Raw genomic sequence first — 18,989 nt, 5'->3', positions numbered from 1 at the left:
TGTTCCCGAGGGTTAGCTATGCTGTCAGTTCAGAGGACTGTGGGGTGGGGGAGACAGAGATGGAGTGAGAGGCTGTGTCGTGTTAGGGTGCAGGAGACACTGACCGCCACTGGGCTCCTTGCCCAGCCAGAGGCAAAGCTCAGCTCTCTTTTTATGGAAGGTCCACCGTTCATCCATCCTATGGTAAAGGGGCTGTTTCCAAATGGACAAGGAAAGGGCTGGGGTAGATTGAGGAGACCACAGTGCACTCCACCAGCTGGGTGTATGAGAAGCGGAAAAATGAGGGGAGTATGGGAATGAATATTGCAGTAAAATGAATTTTTGTAGGAATTGATTATTTAAATTTCGGCCTTAAAATATATTTGTATTACTTAAAGGGGATGGCTGAGGAGCCTGACTTGTATCTAAGTGGACATCATGAAATGAATTGTGCAAAAGGAGGACAAAATAATGCCATGAAAAATCTTATTAAAAATCACCCTGTATTTTATATAATGCACCTTTAGAAGCTGTGCTTATGGAAATAAGGCTGATTTCAGCTGGAAAGGTTAATTTCATGATCAGTTTACAACTGCTTGCTTGTTCCGTCATTTCAAATCCCAAATTTTCATGGGCAGAACGCAGACTTGCCAAGAGACTCAGGAGAGAGGGGTGACACTGGATATAAGAAGAGAAACATGATCCCTGGTGCTTCTTATAGAGGTGGGGGGCGGCTTGGGAGGGACGGGCTGGCCCCAGGAAGGAGCTGGCACGGTCTCTGATAGGCATTTGTCTTGCCCGTGCTCTGATCTGTGTGCTGTGCACAGGCAGGTCAAGGTTCTCTTTCTATTTTATAGAAACTTGCTTGTGGGAGTGTCAAGATAAAGAGAACTCTAAATTACTCTTTTGAGATAGGGAAACAGTCATGTGTTTGGAATGGATTAAAATGTGTTTTGGGTTTTGCTGTCTATCTGCTTCCATGCTCCACATGCTTTTCTACATTGTCGTCTTTTAGGGAAATCATTTAAATCAAAAACTGTAAGAGAACGTCTCAGCTGGAAATAGGATCTGAGTTATGCAGTGTAATGTTGGAAATCAGTAAAAGACATCTATGAAGACAAGGAATTTCATACATGGTTTGTCCAGTATGAGGTGTTAGAATTATTTTAAATTGCGATTATGCACTGGCAATAATTTTCTTTACTGATAGAGTTTTATCAGTAGTAAAGAGGAGGATAAAGAAGAGAATGAAAAGCAAACCGAGAATTTAAAATCTGATTCCTAAGCAGAAAATGCATTTCTGACCCAGCAGATGTATAAATACAGTTGTATAAATAGAGCAGACAAGAAATACTGCTTAAGTTTTAGATTTCTTTAAAAATGAATAACAAAAAAGTTTGTATTCATATAATAAAATAGTTTGTGTAATTGGAAACAGAAATTTAAGGTGTGTTGTCAATGGATATGATGACATAATTTCTACAGTCATGATAAAATGTGTACAGTGACTCATTTAAGAAAGTTTCCTGTTTTCTTTTCCAGCATTTTAATTAACCCAACAAGTAAGGTTTGAGATACATGAAAAAAAGATTTATATTTTTAGGCCTTATTGATAGAAATAAAGATTAATTTTCAAAAAACTTTTCAATAAAAAAACATTTCTATCTAGTAATATAAATACATTTTACCCACACAGATCATCTTCTAAGACAAAATCTTCCTAAACTAATTGGTTAATTTAGGAATTAATAATTTGATAGGGGATAGGAACTGGGATAGGGTTAGCATGGCTCTCATTTTTGTTTGCTCACTCCATGTATGTTAAAGACATTTACAGGCCGGGCACGGTGGCTTATGTCTGTAATCCCAGAAATTTGGGAGGCCAAGGTGGGCAGATCTTTTGAGTCCAGGAGTTTGAGACCAGCCTAGGCAATGTAGGGAGACCCTAACTCTACAAAAAAAAAATACAAAAATTAGCTGGGGATGGTGGCGCATGCCTGTAATTTGAGCTAGTTGGGAGGCTGAGGTGGGAGAATCACTTGAACCCAGGAGGCAGAGGTTGCAGTGAACGGAGATCATACTGCTGCACTCCAATTGGGCAACAGAGCGAGACCTTGTTTTAAAAAATAACATAAAATAAATTAAAGACATTTACTTTGTTCCTACAGAAGTGTGTAGGCTCTGAGGAGTGATTCCTGCTAACTAAAGCTCTAAGACAAAGATTTGTAAGTATGAGTGAGAGGGTAGGATCTAACTCTGCTAAGGAATTAAACTGTTCAGTGGGTTTGAATCTTGCATTAGTTGGTTCTCTCACACAGGCGTTATTTTTAAAAACAGTTTTAGATTTACAGAAAGTTGAGAAGACAGTACAGACCTTCCATACATGCCCCTACCCCCGGGAACAGTTCCAACCCCCGCCCCCGCAAATTAATAGCATCCTACTGGTGTGTGTGGTGCGTTTGTTACAATTAATGAAGCAATAGCTAATTCATTCTTACTAACTAAAGTCCATGCTTCATTCTGATTTCCTTAGTTCTTACCTAATGTCACTTTTGTGTTCCGGGATCCCATCTAGGATCCCACATTGCATTTATTTGTCATGTCCCTTTAAGCTCCTCTTAGCGGTTCCAGTTTCCAAGACTTCCCTTGTTTCGGTTGATATGGGCAGTTTTGAGGAGTACTAGTCATTGAAGTCCCCTCTTGAAATTTGTCTGATGTTTTTCTCATGATTAGATTGGGAGTATGTGTTTTTGGGAGAAAAATCTCAGAGGTAAAATGTCATTATCATCCTATCAAGGGTACAGGCCATCAACATGTGTTATGGCTGAAGTAGTGTTTGTCCGGTGTCTCTAAGTTGGTTCTCTTAAGCAGGGGAATCTATTGGGGAAACTGAATTAAGATCTGAAGGCTGTTGATGAGAATGGAGCCAGGGATTTGGATGTTTGCTGAAGATGGCGCTCTTAAGGCACACGGGCCCTAGGCATGTGCCCATCTCAGGGCTGGCAGTTTGGAGCCTGTGTCCTAGTCCTGCCTGCCACAGATATGCTGGGCTGCCTTGGGTAAGTGTCTTAAGCTTTCTTTCTTTCTTTTTTTTTTGAGACAGAGTTTTGCTGCTGTTACCCAGGCTGGAGTGCAGTGGGGCGATCTCAGTTCACTGCAACCTCCGCCTCCCACGTTCAGGCCATTCTCCTGCCTCAGCCTTCTGAGTAGCTGGGATTACAGGCACCCGCCACCACGCCTGGCTAATTTTGTATTTTTAGGAGAGATGGGGTTTCTCCATGTTGGCCAGGTTGGTCTCGAACTCCCGACCTCAGGTGATCCACCCGCCTTGGCCTCCCAAAGTGCTGGGATTACAGGCGTGGGCCACTGTGCCCAGCAATGTCTTAAGCTTTTTATGCCTGGATTGCCTCATTTGTCAGGTGAGGAAATTGAGGCTTTCTCTCTAATTGTGGTTGAGGGAAGATTAGACAAGCTGAACTAGTGTAATTTCAATGGATTTGAAAAAGCAACTCTGTGTTCTTTGACTCAAGGTTCTTTCAGATTTACTGAGACTCAGTTTGACTGGTCAAGGTATTTTCTCCCCTTTTTTCCTGCACTCACAACCCTTCTGAATGCATCTAAAATTTGCATGTGAGAATTTCTGCTGTGCTTTCTCTTAATACAGAAGCTGTTTGAGTGTTTAATGATGATTTGGAAAAATATTAGCACAGCAGAACCGAAGGACATACTTTGCTAACTGTTAGGTTTGGTCAGAGAGCGAGTAGCTCCCTATTCTAGGGCTTTTGTTAGACTTAGACTATTTCTCTCCTGTGGGGAAGTGCTCATGTGCCCCAGAGAAGGCAGGCTAATGGAAACAGCATTTATAGGAAGGGTCTTATTCATTCTAGAATTGGCTAGGTGTATACCCAGGTACAACTAACTTTCATCCTGGTCCCAACCCTACAGCTCGTGGTCCTGCCAACTTCACTTCTCTTCTGGCCTCAGCTTTTCATCTGCTTAGTGGGAGGTGCAAGTGAGTTGTTGCTAGTATCCCACACAGCCTGAGAAGTGTGTGATGGTGCAATGTGAGGGATTTATGTGTCCCTTTCATATTGTTGTCTTTTTACGCCAAGTTACACCAAAGGGATACCTTCCTCTGTCCACTGCAGTTTCCAATGTGTAATGCTGTTTACCACATTGGAGATGTGAAATTAAATACTTATTCCTTGAATTTCTTTGATGATTTGATACGTTGTCTGCAGTGATTCTTAGCATCTGGCACTAGATAGTGATTATATTTTTAACACTGAAAAATTTAAAACCACTTTATTTCAAGGACAAAATACAGTGACTGATAAGTAGATCTTTGTAGGCAGAGAGAGGTGCTCTTTTGCTCATGTGAGCCACGTGGGATTAGGGTTTTTTTCACCTCCACATTCACAGGTGCTGAGTTCAAACCTCCCTCTCACATGACAGGAGCTAGAAATCACCTCCAACTGCCCTTTGGCTGCACAGCTGAGATTCTCAGGTTAGCCAACAAGGCTTAATTTTTCCTCTTTCTGCATTGGGCTAGATCTCAGGATAAACCAAGCCTTTTTTCCATGGCATTTCAGGACCTAAGAAGCATTCCTAGCATTAATTTCACTGTTTAAAAAGTGGATTAAGTAATGAGCCATTCACCACTCATGGTGCCATTGTTAAGCTTTTACATTGAGAAGTAACTTCTCCTTTCCTTCCCTACAATCCTAATGGCTCATTATGTAGTTCACAAACTATCATTTATTCTTTGGGAAAAATTGCTTTTGTCAACTACACTAAGCTTAAAGTATTTCCTTCAAAATTTGGCATGAAGATGGTAGTAGATATGTACACTTACGCAGGTGTGGTTTTTCTGGATGTTTAAAGAGTATTCATAAAGTTCACAAATGTTACACTGAACATAATGTTAAACCCAGAGTCTAATTTCTGATGGCCTCATCAACAATCAACGTTAGATAATTTTAATCATATGCCATTCACATGTCAATATTTGTACCTGGAAAATTCCTTTGTGAAAATGTGGTTCTCAGTGGGTATGTTCTGAGAAGGACCCATGCTTGACCTGTTTCTTTAATAAACACCAACCCTACAATCTGTGAACAGGATTTACATAGAGCTGTCTGTCAACGGAACCAAACTGACGTCTTTATGGTTCATTCCTAGCACTGAATTGAAACCTGATCCATAGTATTATAATAGCATTTCCTTTCTGCATGAAACTGTAGCAATTGATTGAATAAAGTCCTCTTAACGAATTAGAAAGTATGCGTGTGACCTTTTCTGTATGCACCGCATCCTTTAAAAACATAAATTTGTTTTCAGTTTGGCCAGGATTTTCCAAGTATGTATAAATTAGAAAGAAATAACTTCATATACAACAAATCATTCAAAACTTCTTTAATAGTTGGTACATTATAACTCAGATTAAGAAGTTATTCTCATCATAAATCTTGTTTTATTGTTTAGTGCCAGTTTAAAGAAAGCAATTTTTTCCTTGGCATCTAAAGCTTGAAACTTGAAAATTATAGCTGAGAGCTATCAGATTTTCTGATCAATATTCCCGGAATCCAGATGCTGCTAGCAGTGCACTCCCTACAGGAAGTGGATGGGGCTTTCCAAGCTTGCAGCTAGGCCATTGCATCTGATGGCCTTACCTTGAGCTGATTCTTGAGAGGCAGAGCACAGATTCAACAGGGTCAGTCTTTCTAGAGCCAGCAGGGATTAGCAAAGGGAGTCGTGAGGTTTTTTTTGCCTCTAGCTTGATCAGATCGTGGGTGTCCTCAGCGTGTCTCTCTCTCAAACTCTCAGGAGAAGCAGTTATGTGGCCCTGATTCTTGCAATGAAATGCTCTTTTGTTTTGTGGGCTTCCAGAAAGCGGTCAGTGAAAATGCTGTAGCTGGTTGTATGCTTTCAAGCAGGCGGAGGGGTTGGAGGTGGGAAGGGTGAAAGGATTCAAGAATCTTTGGTTGTAAAACCCAAGTCCTTGGTGTTCACCCAGCTTATAGGCCCAGAACAAATTGGAGCACTTAAATCAGAGATATCTAACACAGCAAATCCTTGAACACAACATTATGTCACTTTTAGAAGTAGAAAGTCATCTAGTGTTTGCTACATCGTCTCCTCTGAGGAATGGAACTTAGTGAGAAAAATGTATTTTTTATATTTATGACTCATATCTTTATTTATGTCAAACTTGCCTGGATTAGCCACAGATCGGCTGATCTGAATTCCCAGATAAAAAGCATTAAATGTTTACCTGATAGCCTAAGAGGTTTAATCCCGCTCCACGTGAAGTGTGACAGTAATTCTGACATTCATGTGTTGTCACTACTAGACTTCACAGTTTGAATTTGTTCTAATGTGTCTTAAAGTCACCTTGTAACTTGCACTTTATAATCTTGTACCTGGACCTTGTAATTTGTGCAGTAAGACTTGAACCTTGTTAATAAGGCATCATTTTTGAAAGCTGTATTTTTTAGTTTTGTGTTCAGTCACAGCTTTAGACAGCCACATCTTCATGAGTTTTAAAGGAAAATCTTGCTGTGAAGGATACATTGGTGTCTTAGTCTGTTTTGTGTTGCTGTTACAGATTATCTGAGACTGGGCAATGTGTAAAGGGAAGAAATCCATTGCTTCTAGTTCTGAACGCTGAGTCCCAGGTCAAGGGGGCTGCATCTTTGAGGGCTTTCTTGATATGTCATCCCATGGTGAAGGTGAAGGGGCAGGAGAACCCGAGAGAGCAAGAAAGGGCCAAACTCGCTTTGTTGTTGTTTGTTTTATTTTTTTGAGAGACAGAGTCTCGCTCTGTCACCCAGGCTGGAGTGCAGTGGTACAATCATAGCTCACTGTAGCCTCAAACTCCTGGACTCAAGCAGTCTTCCTGCCTCAGTTCCCTGAGTAGCGGAGACTGCAGCCATGCACTGTCACGCTCAACTCAAGCTCACTTTTAGTTTTTTCATTAGTTTTTTTTTCTTATTTATTTTTTTGTTTTTTCTTTCGTTTTTTTATTTTGTTTTTTCTCAAACTCACTTTTATAACAAGCCCACTGTCATGGTAACTAACCCACTCCTGCTATAAAAACATCCATTCATGAAGCAGAGCCCCCATGTCTTAATCGCATCTTAATATCATCATGATGGCGATTAAATTTCAACATGAGTTTTGCAGGGGACGTTCAAACCATAGCAATTAGATTAAATGAAAAAGCATCCCTCAAAAGAATCACTTAAATTCAGAATATGCTGGACATACGTATTATACGTAAGCGTATCTGTGCTTGGGTAAATCTTTGGCTGAAGAGGCCTAGGCGAGCCTGGGAACTAAGCACCAGTTTTAAAGTCTGTATCCTGCCAAAATCAAAACCCGAATGGGCCTTTTATTCCCTTTTTCAAAAATAATAAGTGAGCACAATTCTGCAGTCATATATTGCACAATGGAGAGTCAAAGCCCTTTTCTTCCTCTCTCAGAAGAAAGAACAGATGCATTCATTGACTGATAGCAAGCTCTTAGCCAGAGCTGCTGGGATTTGGTCTGAAAGTTTCTCTAAGTTCTACATGCAGTTTCTAATCTGTGGTTAATTTTTTTAAAGTTGTGCTTTGAAAATTAGATCCATCGAAGACAAGTGTGAAACAAGAGAATAGAAGTAGGTTTTAAAGGTATTTTGGAATAAAAGGATACGGAGAACTGTAGTTATTATTTCTTACCATCAGTGGTGTACCTACATAAAAAATTATGCGTTTTAAAAAAGTCTCATGCTGAACACTTAAGGGTCACTCTTTTCTCTCAGAGTCCATCTAAAGTAAGTACATGCCTAGAATGTAAGTTCAAGGGACGAGCCCTATAGGAAATTGATGTGGATCTTCAGGACAGCAACAGATATATTTCTTGAGGCATTAGAAGTAAAGTGATGGCCGGGCGCAGTGGCTTATGCCTGTAATGCCAGCACTATGGGAGGCTGAGGCAGGCAGGTCACCTGAGGTCAGGAGTTCAAGACCAGCCTAGGCAACATGGTGAAACCCTGTCTCTACTAAAAACACAAAAATTAGCCGGGCATGGTGGCAGGCACCTATATTCCCAGCTACTTGGGAGGCTGAGGCAGGAGAATCACTTGAACCCAGGAGGCGGAGGTTGCAGTGAGCCAAGATGGTGCCACTGTATTCCAGCCTGGGTGACAGAGCGAGGCTCCATCTAAAAAAAATAAATACATAAAAGGAAACAAGAGGTGCATATCATATCCTAGCTGCTCCGCTGACGATGGTGATGCATTTTCAGACCAGTTCCTGATTGCGTATTCCTTTCACAGGTAACAGGTCCTCCTTCAATTCAGATTTGTTGAGTCAAAACATAGAAAACTCGGGGATGCAGGATTTTGTGGGTCTGGCAGCAGTGGACATTAGGTAACTTATAAATGACTTAATACTCAGGACTCCCTAAGTGAAAGGTACTCAACGTTATATTTTCTTATAATTTATAACTTTTATTGTTTAGGATTGTTTTGACATTCCTTTAAGTTAGTGTATGACAATCTGATTGAACATGAGTTCAATCACCCATTTTTCATTATTTTGGGGCTACTTCATCCTTGCTTAATTGAAAGTGTTTCCCGTGGCAGTGCCTTGGGCCTACACAGCTGTTTGATAACAAATGAAAGGTAAAACTCTGATGGTTTTATCAGTGTTTTCAGATTCTCATAACCCCAAGTTTATTAGGTTTGATTAGTTAGCAGATCCTGAGTTATTATGGATTTGAAATGAGTGAAGTTCATTTATAAATATGTAAAATAACCAGGCTAGAATAATTGTTACCTAATAACATACTTGCTTCAATAAGTTTAAATTATAAAAGAAAAAATGATTAGTAGTTAACATTTCTCTTAACTCATCCTGTCCTGTGTTTCAGTTATATGAATATAAATTAAGATTTTGCAGGTGGTTAGAAATCTACTTCCCTTGTTATTTATTTATTTATAGTCCCCAAACATTGGTACGTGTAGTCATATTTGCCTAGTAGCATTTATAAAATAACTTAAATTTTCCCCTAATTGTAAAGGTAATACAGTGCTAAGTTAGGAAATCAAAAAGAAAGGAAATTACACAGAAGAATACCCAAATCACTTAGAGACCCATCACCTAGAAATTAAACTCACATTCCAATTTTTAATTTTATTTTCTTGCAGTCTTTTTGTAGAATTACACGTGTTTGTTCATTTGTCCATCCTTTCAACAGATATTTATTGAGTACCTTTATTGCCAGACCATCTTCTGAGCATTTGTGAAAGGAAAAAATGTAAAAACAGGCCAGGTGTGGTGGCTCATGCTTGTATTCCCAGCACTTTGGGAGGCTGAGGTGAGCAGATTGCCTGAGCTCTGGAGTTCGAGACCAGCCTGGCCAACATGGTGAAACCCTGTCTCTACTAAAATACTAAAACATAGCTCAGCATGGTGGTGGGCGCCTATAGTCCCAGGTACTTGGGAGGCTGAGGCAAGAGAATCGCTTGAGCCCGGGAGATAGAGGTTGCAGTGAGCCAAGATTGCACCACTGCACTCCAGCCTGGGTAACAGAGCTGGGCTCTTGTCTTAAAAATAAAAATAAAGAAAAAAATAAATAGACAAACAACCCTCTCCTTGTAGAGTTTATATTCTAGTGAGTGAGTCAGAAAATAATTACTGCAATATATAATGTTAGATGGTGAACTGGGTTTAGTGGCAACTAAAGCAGGAGAGGGAGTAGGGAGTGGTGAGGGACCAGGGAGAGTCCAGTTTGTAATATGGTGCTCAGGAAAGACGTCACTGAAGATTTTTGAGCAAGAACTTGAAGGAGGTGAGGTTGCAGATCGCATCTGTATGAGGAGCTTCAAGGTGGCAGGAACGAGGAGCGCAAAGGCCCCAAGACCGGGGCTTGTGTGAGGATGACCGTTGTGTTATATCAGTAAGTTTTTTTTTGTTGTGGGTGGTATGTACCCGTAGTGACTGGGACCAGTGGAATCTTATGTAGCCAATAAAGATGATGTTGTAGAAGAATATATAGGGACATAAAAGATCATCCTTTATTGTTAATTTTGTATCAAAAATTGTATTTTTTTTTTTGAGACGGAGTCTCGCTCTGTTACCCAGGCTGGAGTGCAGTGGCGCGATCTCGGCTCACTGCAAGCTCTGAGGCCTCCCGGGTTCATGCCATTCTCCTGCCTCAGCCTCCCGAGTAGCTGGGACTAAAGGCGCCCGCCACCACACCCAGCTAATTTTTGTATTTTTAGTAGAGACGGGGTTTCACCGTGTTAGCCAGGATGGTCTCGATCTCCTGACCTCGTGATCCGCCTGCCCCGGCCTCCCAAAGTACTGGGATTATAGACGTGAGCCACCGCACCCGGCCTCAAAAATTGTAGATTTGAAGTAAGCACAGTGACTTATATGCGCAGTACATCACAATTGTATGTTGGTACATAAATGTAGTTATCTCAGGGTGAGGGGAATATAAGTGTTTTTTATTTTCCTGATTTTGTTCACCCTTATTACATTATTTTTCTATAACGAACATTCTTTTATCAAGAGGAGAAACAAAAGACATTCAATGAAAAAGAGCATGTCCCCGCAGGAAGGGTGAATGTGGGGAGGTGGCACTCAGCACTCCGCAAGCAGGAGCACCTGGCATTTAGTTCACCCGGGTGCCCAGGGCTCTGGCTCCCAAGCTGCTGTGGAGAGGCAGGCGCTGGTTACAGGAGAGAGACTGGCATGGCCCAGTCATAGGAATCCAAGGTCATGGACAAAGTCCAGAGAAGTAAGCGAGGCTCAACGGAGAGGTTCCAGCCTCGGAAATGTCAGCATCATTTCAGGTGGGGCCCAGCCCGGCCGAGTGTCTTTTGACACAAAGTCTCATGGAATTGGGGTGAAGAAAAATGATTAATTTCCGAGGTCAGGTGAGATCAAAGTTCTTAAAATCTTGCTTTCTGAGGCTCTGAGGCAAGCTCAAAGCCGAGCCTCCAGGTACAAGTGACAGGGTTGAATGCGTATTCTGGTGACTTAGGTGTAAACCCAAAAATGTTTCAAGATTTGGAAACTCTTTGTATCATCCAGAATAAGATTTAAATCTTATCCTTGTCATCTGAACTGTAGTCTTTGGACAATATGAACAAGAGAGAATTCGAGAGAATATCGTGTTCTCTTTCAACAACCTATCCCTGGGTTCTGTTGGTGGGCAGGTCTGTCTGTCGGCTTACCTATATATGTTCCTTAGGCACACGTTAGTGATCATATTGATTATATTGAATGTTATTTATAATATATATGTAAGTTGTAAAACGTAATAAAATGAATATACATGAACCTATCATCCAATCGGGACTGACACAGTTGCTCCCCCCGCAACCCCATCCTGCTGCCTGCCAGAAGCAAGCATGGTCCTGAAGTTTGTGCTCCTCATTCATTTGCTTTTCAAAAAAAAAACCCCCCACTTATATTTAAATGAAATATGAATATTCATATATTTAAACAAAATCTAAATATATTTAAACAATCTAATCTAAATATTTATATATTTAAACAAGGCATAAATGTTTATATATTTGAACAAAATATATATACTTAAAATATAAATATATATTTAAACAAAGTATGAATATTTATATTTAAATCACATGCATGTATCTCTAAATAAAGTTTTTGTTTTTGAGGTATATCAAAATGGTACCATATTTGTGTGCTCTTCTAGGACTAGTTTTTTTTTTGTTGTTTTTACGCATTTTTAAAAAGATCAGTTGTGTTGCTGTGTATAGTCGTGGTTCATTCATTTTTTGTGGCTGTACAGTATTCCATCATGTGACTGTATCACGACTTATTTATCTGCTCTTCTTTCACTGAATTTGGATTTTTTTTTCCATAGTGCCCACTGTTTCTGTTTCTGAGTTTACTATAGGGCAGTACAAATGGTCATTTAAAGGAAAAAGGTAAATGCCTAATGCATAAAGCGAACAGCTCCCAAAGCCAGAATGTTGTATATTTGAAAGGTTGTGTAAAATTTATACCAATCCATGGGCTGTGACTCCTAGCATGGAAATATTCTTGCGAGTTCTTGGGAGGTTTTTTTGTCTTTAGCCTGTGCATGCTCAGCCCTGTTCTAGGGCTGGCTGCCACTAGATGGGGTGTGAGCGATGGGACATCTGTTTCAGAGAAGCTAAGAATAGTTTGGCTATTGCAGAAACCCAACCGTGTGGCTTGAAAGTGTGATTAGTACCTACACATTTCAGCAGGGCAAAAACATTAGTATTGTTCTAGTTACAAGAAGAAAGTCCAATGAAAGATTACTTCTGTACCTGTACCTGTGTGCACAGGTATGCATGGATACTCATATATTGTTAGAGTAGTAGGGGGAGTGAAAAAAATTAACAGGGACTAACTAAGAGAAGTGATTGAAAGATGGATCGATGGAGAATACAGTAGAGTAAGTGTGGGTGGGCAGGAAATTCACAAATGAATGACATGAATCAATGACAAATGGTTGTGCTTTTTAGTTGACAAACAAGCTAAGCGTCTGTGAGGTCTCTAAGAACTAAATGGTAATTTGAGCTCATGACCCTTTTACTGTTTGTTTCTATCCACTGTCTTATATAAAGTCTTTTGGATGTTGTTTATCGTGTGCTCTCCAAAGTCTTTCCTTCCCCCCTTGCTCTTTGACTTAGTCTTTTGACTTAGTATTTTCCTTTTCTTGAGGACTCCAAATCACCTTGAATTGTGAATCCTAGAAAATAGCTTAATTTGCAAGTGATTGTGTGGAAAGAGGGGGTATTAGTGAGTTGTTGGTTCCCAGGTATAAATTGACCTATTAAATATTGAGGGCAAAGGTTCCTGCTTGTTAGAAGAGTGTACAAGAGCAGTGGCTGCTAAAGAATGTCTTCCACACCATTGTGTGTTTGGGGCAGGCTGAATAATCCCATCCTCACCAAAGAAGTCCATACCGTAACTCAGAACCTGTGAATACGTGACCTCAGATGGCCGGAGGGACTTTGAAGATGGGATCGAGGATCTTGAGATGGGTGGATGATCCTGGAGTGTCCAGGTAGCCCCATGTCATCACAAAGGTTCTTTTAAGAAGGAGGCAGGTCAAAGAGAGACAATGCGAGGCTGCAGGTTGTGACTGTGGAGCAAGGGACCACGAGTCAAGGAAAACAGGAGGCCTCTAGAAGCTGGAAGAAGCCAGGAGACACCATCTCCCCCAGAGTCTCTGAAAGGAATGCATCCCAGCCAACCCAGATGAGAGTCTGCCACCAGAACTGCAAGATGATGAATTTTTGTGGTTTCCAGACACTAAAGTTGTAATTTGTTACAACAGGAATAGGAAACTAGTCTAGTATTTCTTACGATGTGAAAGAACCAGCTTTGATTTGGAAATGTAGAGGGCAGTTTTTCCAACTCATGTCTCCATCTGTGAAAGGAATGAAGTTTGACCCTGATTTGTGGGAGAGCTTATACTGAAACAAGGAGGGCTAGAGTGAGATGGGGTGGTGACATTATTGGGAGGGAGCCAAGAATGGGCCTGGGAGAATGTCCTCACTGGGCAGGTAGAAATAAGAGAGTTTGAAAAAGTAACCAACATGGCCGAGGTAGTCAAGAAGAGTCATGAAGATGCCATGCTTGGAAGCCAGGGACAAGGAGGCAGCATTCACTGGGTTGTAAGAGTACTAGGGAAAGTCACTGGATTGTATAAAAATGTTTTTGGAGGCCTTTATAAACAGTTATCCATGGTTTTTGTTTATGTGTATGGAGGAGGAGGGGAAGGAGCTTTTTAGGAGTAAAAAACCAAATTCAAGGGCCTGAGGATGAGATGAGGGCTGAGAAAATGGAGGTAGGTAATGTGAATCACAGATTGGAAAATATTGCTGGTAAATGAATGGAGAAAAATGAAACAGTGACCGGGAAAAGGAGTAGCATGGTTTTTGTTGTTATTTTTAAAAATTGTGATAAAATACATATAACATAAAATTTACCCTGAGCATCATTTTGTACATTCACAAGGTGGTGCAACCGTCACCACTGTCTAGTTCCAGAACATTTCCATTACCCCAAAAGGAAACCTGTAACCATTAAGCAGTCAATTCCCATATCCTCCTCCCTCCCAGTCCTGACAACTGCTGCTTCCCCCTCTATGGATTTGCCCTATTCTGGATATTTCATATAAATGGAATCATACGACATATGACTTAGCATAATATCTTCAAGGTTGATTCATGTTATAGCTCTTATCAGCACTCCGTTCCTTTCCATGGCTGAATACTATTCCATCGTTTGGATAGACCACATTTTGCTTTGTCATCAGTTGATGGACATTCAAGTTGTTCCTGTCTTTTGATTATTCTGAGTAGGCAGCAGTTTGGTTTTATCTTGTTTGGTTTTGTTTTCAAAATAGAGAGAGCTGACTCTGTAGGTGAAGGAAGAAGCATGCAGCAGGGCTGGATGGCTTTTGTCCACCAGGCAGTGTTTTCTGCATGCAGCCCGGAAGCTTGCAGGAGAGTCTGATCTGCCACAAGGGGGCAGAGTTATGTCTGGGGGCCAGGTGGACTGGGCAGATGATGGGCGTGGCTCACCATCCTAAATCTCTATTGGAAAATTGAAGATAGTATTAAGTAACTGCAGATGCTGGAATGGTAGCTGGGGAAGTTGAATTCTAGGCACCATTGGTACTTCCAGCAGTGAGAGCACTGCTTCTAAGGGAGGAACCCAAGAATGTGCCCTTTATTTGACATTTAAATCATATTTCCTTTAACACCTTTTTTTTTTTTTTTTTTTTTTTTAATTTTAAAGAGGAGGGACTATGCAGAAGGAAGGAAGTTGGCATTATTATTTAGAGGTATTTGGTAAAAAGAGGAAAAGTTACATGCTGTAGTATCATCACTGGGGTGTATTGCATTATTCCTCACGTGCTGTTTATTAGTTCTTTTGAAGGCTATTCTTACTTGTGCCTGTTTTTAATACCTGAACAACTGGGAGAGAGGACTTATAATCCTGCAGTCATTTGGCTTGTATTCTTGGAGAGTATTTTTAAACTATAACATTCAGAGCCATCTCATGTCACTTTAAAGCCCAAGAAGTACTTTCACTATTTACTTCTCCTGGACTACAGACCTCAGATTTTGCATCATATTTTCACGAACACAGAAAATACATGTTCTAGATTGCTTTTGATGTTTTCCTTATTTTGGGGGGTCAGTTATTACAATATTTATTAAAATGAATGATATTTTCAATCGTGACTCAGGAGTCATCTGCTGTGGAATGAAAACTGAATTCCATAGCTTATTAAGCTGAACATCCTCAAGTCAGAACTGCTGTTTATGTTGAATAAATTGCACATTTCAATACCTTTTTCCCCTGAGGCTAAGTTTGGATGAAATCATCTTGCTTCCAAGGGCTTTTAATGGATGTATCATGCTTGGAATATGTAATGAAGACTCAGTAATTGAGAGAATGTCTAAATGGAACAGAAACTTGTATTTTTAAATTGAGAAATGTATCTGAAACTGATCTAGGGAGTCAAAGTAGGACTATCTCAAGTTTTTATTGAACAGGAGTAGAAAAGCCCATCCTTCTCCACAGTTTTACTTATATTAATATATGAGTGGTTCAATAAATACATAGGTGATTGAGATGGACCATTTCTACTTCCCTAGTAGAAGTAGGGGGGAAGTGATCCCGGTTTGAGGAGTTTGTTTGTGCTTTTTGTGTAGAGCACTTAGAAAGTTAGCTAGACATTGCTTATAAATTTGTCTTGTTCTTTAATCAAGGCATGACAGTCCTCCAACAGTGAAGGAATACACAGCTTGTAATAAATGAATTTCCTCAAACTGGTTAGAATATGGGATTGATAATTTAATCAACATCAGGAAGGTAGCTAAATTCAAGAGAAAGCTTTTCCTCTAAATACTGCCAACTGATTTCTGGAATTGAAAAAAAGCTCTTCTCTGGTAAGCAAGTGGTTTTGAGAAATAGGGTGAGGCCAGTGAGAAAATGATGAGGCTGCTTGGACAGGATTTTCAGCTCTGCTGCTGTCAGTAACACTGCTGGTACCCACTACCTAGATTTTGCATGGCCTCTTGGCCTGGGATTCACTTGATTTTAGTCTGCTCAGGCAGCCATAACAGAATACCATAGATTGGGTGACTTAAATGACAGGTATTTATTTCTCACAATTCTGCTAAGCAGTCCTGATCGCCCTCCCCTCACTACCTTGGTGTCTGATTGATTATGGCTCCTCATTTATGTTATAGGAGGAGAGGATCCAGACAAAATAATAAGGTGGACCTGTGTAAAATATTTTCAGTCAAGACGGTTATAACACAGTATTCTGAAGATCCTTTACATTTTTCTTAATCAGCTATTCATGGGAAACCAAACAGAAACCAGATTAATGAGTACATTATGACTCCCTCATTTGTTGTACTTTTCTTTTTATTGCATAAGGACTGAATATGGCCAGGTATGTCTGGGTTACAGTAAACAAGCATAAAATCTCAGTGTCATACAATGCACATTTATTTATTGCTTATGTTTCTGTGGATCAGCTGGGATTCAGCTAGTTTAGGCTGGACTTGGCTTTAAGATTTGGGTTGCGTCCAAGCTTACTCCACAGTCTTTCAGCCTCATTGGACCAGAGGCAACTTAAAGTGTGTTATTCTCATGGACAAAGGCAGGAGGGGCATAAGAGCACAAACCCAGTAACTCAGGCACATTTTACGCCTTCGCCTGCTGATAACCAGGAGGCCTGAGCAAGTTACATGACCAAGTCCAAAGCCAAGACGGGAAAAATACCTTTGGCCACACAAGGCCATGGTGAGGGTATGGACGTCTAACACTACTATAAGAGAGTAAAGAACTGAGTCTTATAATTTAATCTGATATTAATTTTTTTACATTATTAGGTAGGAATTCTTTATTTCATAGAGTTGTGTATTTTTATTTTGTATTTAGTGTCTTTCAAAGCTCTTCAGAATAGTTTTTGATGTGTCGATATACATATTTATGTACTTAAAGGATATAACCTTGTAAGTCCAATCTCCCCATTTATTTTTAAAGATGGCTACTTTACCTTTTTCTAACCCTCAGTGTTTTGTTTGTGTTGCTTGAATTTTTTTTAACCATAATTGTTAATTTTATCCAGCATTAATTTCAAAGAATTTATTCAATACCTGATTATTTCTCCCTCTTTCAAAATCAGAACAGTTTTACCCACTAATAATGTGGGTGAAACCGTTTTACCCACAAATAATGTCAGATTATAAAATTATTGGCAGATTTGACGTTAAAGTGGTGTATGTGTGCATGGTCACATATTCAGAGCTAAAGGGGTTTGTAAAACCTGCCATTATATGACTCTGAACACATCATGTACCTTTGTATTTATAGAAGGACCTCATTGTACACATTGAAAGGGGATCTTGGAAGAGTCAGATATATTCTTTGGCAAAATCTCCCACCTGTTTCTGCAGCCTAAATCAATGCTGCTGAAACACTATCAGTTATTTATTTTTGGGTCATAAATTAAATTCTCATTGTTACTAATACTCATGGTTTTCAACAAAAGAGCACCAACAGTTCCAGGCTCTGCGGGAAGATGGTTGAAATGGAGTGTAGAATGTACCAAAGGTTTTATTTTTATTTGGAAGAAACCAAATACGCCTGTTTTCTGTTCAGAAGTTCATTAGTCATCTATGTTTTCCCCAGATAAAATAGCTCCTATCTTGGGCCTGACGCTGAAATTCTTCCCTTGAATTTCTTGTGATATTTGTAATGGTATGAAACACTTTGGTTGTGAGTTGAGAAAGAAGGTGACATTTTCCACAGTCACCCTGTCGGTCTCTGACAAAGCTGCTATTTTAGATTCCTGCTTAAACTTTGGGGCCACCTTCCCTGTAGGTGTCTTGAGCTGTAGATTTCCACTATTTATTAGACACCCCCTCTGCAGAAGGCAGACCTGTAGCACGGTCCCTCACATTGCGTCGAGATTTTGTTGTATTTCCTTTGATGTCAGAACATGGGGAAAAGGTCTCTGATATCAGAGAGGTGGTAGAAATAACAAGAGAGTTGTCAATTTTTGGGCTTTGAAGCTGTGGAAATCACCTTTAAAGTAATTCTAAAGAGATTCTGTTGCTATTTGCTCTACATAAAGAGAGAGTCTGTGCCACCAGAATAAAAATAGCTGTATTACATCATCATCTGAAGTTTTCATTGGTTCATCAGGCCACGAAGGGAACAAGTCCATGGTTATATTTAGATCGATTTCTGTTTTGCTCGTTGAAATGATGGTTCTAAGACAAAGCAAGAAAAAGGTAGGAGGGGGAGGGATGGCTGAAGAAGGCCACCACACTTATTTTGTACACACTGATTAGTATTTCAAAATTGGAATCTGGCACCAATTTTTATTTGTATTGAATCAGCACCCTATTTTATTCCTGTTTTCTAACCACCTGTTATAAGTATAGTGTCTCCTATTTATACTCTCAAAGCGTCTTTGGGGCAACATGTTGCTTCTTTTTTTTTTTTTTTTTTTTTTTTTTTTTTTGAGACGGAGTCTTGCTCTGTCGCCCAGGCTGGAGTGCAGTGGCCGGATCTCAGCTCACTGTAAGCTCCGCCTCCCGGGTTTACGCCATTCTCCTGCCTCAGCCTCCCGAGTAGCTGGGACTACAGGCGCCCGCCACCTCGCCCGGCTAGTTTTTTTGTATTTTTTAGTAGAGACGGGGTTTCACCGTGTTAGCCGGGATCGTCTCTCGATCTCCTGGCCTCGTGATCCGCCCGTCTCGGCCTCCCAAAGTGCTGGGATTACAGGCTTGAGCCACCGCGCCCGGCCAACATGTTGCTTCTAATGACTTCCTCTTTTCTAAAGTCACATGTTTATCTCAAGAATATAAAATTTTGACCCAGTGCATTGGCTCATGCCTGTAATCCCAACACATTGGGAGGCCAAGGCAGGAGGATGGCTTGAGGCCAGGAGTCCCAGACCAGCCTGGGCAA

General features: G+C 40.4%; 1 protein-coding gene across 1 annotated transcript in view; it reads left to right on the top strand.

The window, feature by feature from the left end:
- The window catches only part of RETREG1 (reticulophagy regulator 1), a 150,737-nt gene that overhangs the window by 51,068 nt on the left and 80,680 nt on the right, over window positions 1-18,989 (top strand).

Source organism: Macaca mulatta, chromosome 6 (assembly GCF_049350105.2).
Source record: "Macaca mulatta isolate MMU2019108-1 chromosome 6, T2T-MMU8v2.0, whole genome shotgun sequence".
Classification (NCBI taxonomy): domain Eukaryota; kingdom Metazoa; phylum Chordata; class Mammalia; order Primates; family Cercopithecidae; genus Macaca; species Macaca mulatta.
Note: the sequence above shows the minus strand (reverse complement) of the source record. Positions and strands in the feature narration are given on the sequence as shown.